Raw genomic sequence first — 5,516 nt, forward strand, 5'->3', positions numbered from 1 at the left:
GGGAAAGAGGTGGAACTTATTGAAGAGTCCATCTCTAAACCAAAAGCCTGAGTGTGATCAGTCAGACCCTACCATAGGCAATTGCAAGGCTTTGCCCGACAGACGTCACAGTGAAAAGCTGCCGTCCCCACACCAGACTTGGTTACAGCCACTGCACTGCAGATTTCTGGAGAGTTGCATTCAAGGAACCCCACCTCCACTCCACCCATCTGAGCCAGCCACACTCATACACATATCAGCATATATACATCTAGCCCAAGCATTTCTCTTCAGACGCCACTTTATCAGAGGCCTTGGCTGAGGCACTTTGGACACCTCCACCAAGACCTCATTACCAGGGAGCTTGACTAAGGCATTTTCTTCATGCTCAATCAGTATTCTTCTAATCCTTAGCCTTCCTCCTCCCCCTCTACCAGACCATGAAAAGGCAAGAGCCCTCTGTTCCAGGCTCCTCAGCAATAAAACATTTCCCCTCATCTGCACTGCATGCATCTCACCCTTGCCAGGTGTTGCTCCATAGGAAAAAAAAATGGAACACTAGGGAGCCAGTGCCACTTTTTGCCTCTTGCTTGCACTGTCGCAATAAATAAATAAAGACTTGACCGATACTTTCAGTTTGGCTCATTGTCTTAATTGACCACCTCAACACCTGGCAGCCCATCACCTACATCAGAAAAATACATCTTCCCAGAGACCCTACAGCAGACTGCTACCATCTTATTAGCCTGAACTGAGATACACATGGGCATTCTGAGTAGTGTCTACAAAGAGAAAACAGTTGGTGAACAAACCATCAGTGCTTGTCATAATTTGGAAATGAGTTCTATGGGGAAAATATAAGCTCAGGAGTTCAGAAAAGAGAGCAGTTTGCTATGAGCTACAAGGAAATGATTTCATAAAGGAGATTAAACTTTAAACTGTGCTCTAAAAGATAGATAAGGTTTGGAGATGAGAGGGCATGACAGATGGGCTAAACAGACTAAGGAAAGGTTTTGCGGAAGAAATGAGCTCCTAGGACAAAGAAAGGAACATCCCGCTCTTCTGAAAATAGGAGAAAGAGTGTTTTAATTCAGGAAATAGAACACAGTTGCCCATCAGGGGGATGGGGAAGCCACTCCTATGGGAGAATCTTTAGCACATCTAGTGCTGGCAAGTAAACTAAGAAATGCCTATTAAACAATTGCTATTGTCTCGCCAAACATGTCAGTAAACATTTATGCCAAACAAGTGGCCTTAATACATGCCGATTACACTCTGGAAAAAGCAAGTGAAAAATTCCTTGCGCAACAAAAGGAAGAAACCACCATCCTGCAACTAGCTCTGCTTTAACTCCCACTGAGATCCACAGGGTATCCATTCATGGAACCAAAGCAGCATATGGTACTAAAAATATAAGCCTCTGATCTTACAATTAACAGAGTAATCTTAAAATTAAAGCATCAAATCAAAAACACTTCTGAATAACAACCAGTTTAAGTTAATGGTTTCTTTCTGTTTGTTTTAGGCTTTCTTGTGTGGGAAGAGAGAGAGGGGCACTGGTCAAAGGGAAAATGTATTCAATAATTGCAGCAGATAAGATCAAAGCAAAATTTTCTCTATATTCCCTAAAAGGCATGTTTCTCCTGTTCTTTAGTTAATTGGAAGCAAAGGTCTAAACAAGCAGTGGAAATAAAACCAGTGAGAGGGGCTCTTTCACAACTCTAATTGTACCTCCTATGCAGTAACAGGCAATTGGACACCAAAAGCTCAGGGACCAAGAGCTTTCCTGCTATGTTCAAGTAAGCTATACCAGAAGGAAATCTATAGCCAAAGTTCCCCTTCAAGATAGTTTCCAATAGTCTCATTTTAAAAGTAGATCCTTTTTCTTATCTGACCCTAATTGGTAATTAGCTATTCCTTCTTATTAATCTACCCAAGTGACTGTTTCTGAATATTAAAATGTGGGATTCTTTCATCATGCAATTATGCTGGACATGGAAGGAAATAACAAACTGTAAACCTACAACTGTAACCTCCTAAAAGTTAAGAGAATCACAATGGCCCACTGAAATAGGAGACATTTTAATTAATATGCCTCCCTGTGGCTTTGCCTTTCTTCTTGTATGCTCAGCTGGAATAATTAGAGCAAAACCTGAGGGTCGCCTACCCCAGAAGCCTCACTCAGCCCTCTCCAGCTGAGTCTCACTCTTTGTTGGCAACTGTCTCCATTGAGGAAGAGACTCAGCCTGAGCTGTGTAATGTAAATCTGCTCTAGGGAATAATCCCTCCCGAGAGCCACCAGGAAGTAGCCTGTTCAAAAAGCAAAAAATTTAAAAATTTAAACCCTATTCACTTTAAAGGAAAAAAACGAGAAACAATCTTTTAAGAACGATACCTTCCAAGCTATTAACATCTGATACAACTTCCTCTTTAGAGATTTCTCCTTCTTTAACCACGTTTTAAAGTATAGTTTACAATAGCATAAAATTTACCCATTTGGAGTATACAGATGAAGTCAGTTTTAGTAAATTTACACAGTTGTGTAACCATAATCACACTCAACCTTCAGAACACTTTCATCACCCCCAAAATCCCTTGTGTCCATTTGCCGTCAATTCCTGCTCCCAATCCCAGCCCCAGGAAACCTCTCAGTCTCTACAGTTTTGCCTGTTCTAGCAATTTCATACAAATGCAATCACACAGTATATATTCTTTTGTGTGGCTTCTTCCACTTAGCATATTTTTGACATTTATCCATGTTGTTACATGTATAAGTAGTTCACTCCTTTTTATTGCTGAATGTCACTCCATTGTATAGATATACCACATTTTGTTTATCTATTCCCCAGTTGATGGACATTTGGATTGCTTCCAAATATTTGGAGATATTGAGCCTAACAAGCATTTGGACACAAGTCTTTTCATGTCTCTTGGGCAGATACCTGGAAAATAAATTTCTTGGTCATTTGGTAAATGTAAGTTGAACTTTTTAGGAAAGTGCCAGGCAATTTTTCAAAGGGGACTGTATCATTTTCCACTTCCAGCAGGAACATATGAGAGTTCTGGTTTCTATGCAACCTCAGTAACAGTATTCTCAGTCTTTTTTGATTACACATATTTTAGAGGTGTGTAGTATATTCTCAATGGGATTTTAGTCTGCATTTTCCTAAGGACTAACAATGTTGAACACCTTTTCATGTGCTTATTTGCTATTCATAGATCTTTTTCGAAGGTTGTATTCAAAATTTTACCCGTTTTTTAATTGTGTTGTATGCTTTCAGACTATTTACTGTAAGAGGTTTTTTTCATATTCTGAACACAAGTCCTTTATCAGATAAATAATTTGCAAATATTTTCTGCAATTCCTTTTACTTGTCTTTGTCTTTTCATTTTCTCAGTGCTATCTTGTGAAAAGCAAACATTTTAATTTATCTTTTGGTGTTCATATTTTTTGTGTCCTATCTAAGAAATTCAAAGTCACAAATATTTTCTCCCCTATTTATTTCTAGTTACATGATAATTTCAGCTCTTACATTTAGATCTATGATCCATTTTGAGTAGAACTTAGTGTTATGGTATGAAGTAAGGGTCCAGGGGTTTTATGTTTTTGCTTTTGTTTTGCATAGAGACACCCAATTGTTCCAGCACCATTTGTTGAATAGACTCTCTAACTCCACTGAGTTACCTTGCAAGTCTGTCAAAAATCAAGGGACCATATATGGGTTTATTTCTGGACTCTGTTCTGTTCCACTGATCTATGGTCTAATGCTAATACCACACTGTCTTGATTACTGTAGCTTCACAGTAAGCTTTGAAAATCAGGTAGCATAAATCCTTCAACATTGTCTTTTCAAAATTGTTTTGTTTATTGTAGGTACTTTGAATTTCCATTTAAATTTGAGGATTGACTTCTCAATTTATATTTAAAAGCCTGCTGGGAATTTGACAGGGATTATGTTGAATCTATAGATCAATTTGAGAAGAGAATTGACATTTAAACTAAACTGATCTTCAAATCCATGACCATAGTTTATCTTTCCGCTTACTTAGCTCTTCATTACTTTCTCTCAGCAACGTCTTACAGCTTTCAGCATACAGTGTTTGCTCCCTTTTGTTAAATTTATGCCTAAGTATTTTATTCTGTTTGCTTCCATAGTAAACAATATTATTGTCTTAATTTTAATTTTGGATTGTGAATTGCCAATAAATAGGAAAATAATACTTGATTTTTAGATACTGATCTTGTAATTTGTGACCTTCCTAAACTTGTTTAGTACTTCTAGTAGCTTTTTGACAGATATTCCCTACATACAAATCAGATTATCTGTGAATAAAAATAATTTTACTTCTTACCTTACAATCTGTATGCCTTTAATTTCTTATTCTTGCCTTATTGCAAGAATAAGAAATTAAAGAGTAAAATCTCCAGTGCAGTGTTGAATAAAAGAGGCAAGAGCAGATATTCTTTTAAATCTTAAGGAGAAAAAGCATTCAAGCTTTTAATATTAAGCATGTTGTTAGCTATAGCTCTTTATCAGGGTAAGAAAATTTTCAACTATTCCTAACTTGTTGAGAACTTTTATCAAGAATGCATTTGGATATTTTAAAAAAACATTTTATGTCTACTGAGATAATCGCATGGTTCTTGTCCTTTTTTCTATTAACATATTATTTTACCCAAATTGATTTTTGGATAATAAATCAACTTTGCAATGTAAGGCACTTAGAAGTTACCACTCCATCGTAACAACAAGTAAAAAGGTGAAAGAGTTGAAAAATCAGCTCTTCTTAGATCCATCAGGGAAGTGAGACCACAAGACAAACCGCTGCTCCAAAAATTGGAGAGACAGGCAGATACAGAGAATCGGAACCTACTGGAGCAGAGAAACCAATACCGGGGTAGGAAAACTTGAACTGTAATTGACAATTGCTGGAGGCTCAGCGTGCAAAAGTCTGAGAGATAAAAACTCCAGGGGGACCCAGTCATGGGGCGGGAGGCACACTTCTAAGTTTTACCTCTAAGAGCTTCACCCTGTTCTGGCGGTGACTGTCAGAGAGAAACTCTCTTGGGCTTGCAGCATGGGAAGGGAAAAAGGAATCATTTTGAAATACACTAGACCATTCTGTTTTCCTTAACAAGGCCTGCCTTCAGGAGAAACAATTTTACCGGAGCCTAACCTACCTGTGAGAAGAGAAGCCTCAAACTCCAGCTCCCTCTAGCCATCCTATCCCACCTAAATGGTGGGGGAGGGGGGCGGGGGGAAGGGATGGGGTGGGGGTGCACTAGGAAGCACTGTGGGAGGTCACAATCCAGGGGCACAGGCTCACCAAAAGACTGAACCCGAATCACAGGACTGTAGAATATTTCCCCTCTCCCCACACTTTATCACTGCATTAAAGCCCTACGTACCATGGTTTCCTTCTACCCAGTATATCACAGGCACTTGCACAAAAAATTAAAAGGCATGCTAAATGGCAAAAAGCACAATTTGAAGATACTGGAAATGCATCAGAACCAGAGTCAGATGCAGCAGGAA

This window comes from Lipotes vexillifer, unplaced genomic scaffold, assembly GCF_000442215.2.
Source record: "Lipotes vexillifer unplaced genomic scaffold, Lipotes_vexillifer_v1.1 scaffold1041, whole genome shotgun sequence".
Lineage (NCBI taxonomy): Eukaryota > Metazoa > Chordata > Mammalia > Artiodactyla > Lipotidae > Lipotes > Lipotes vexillifer.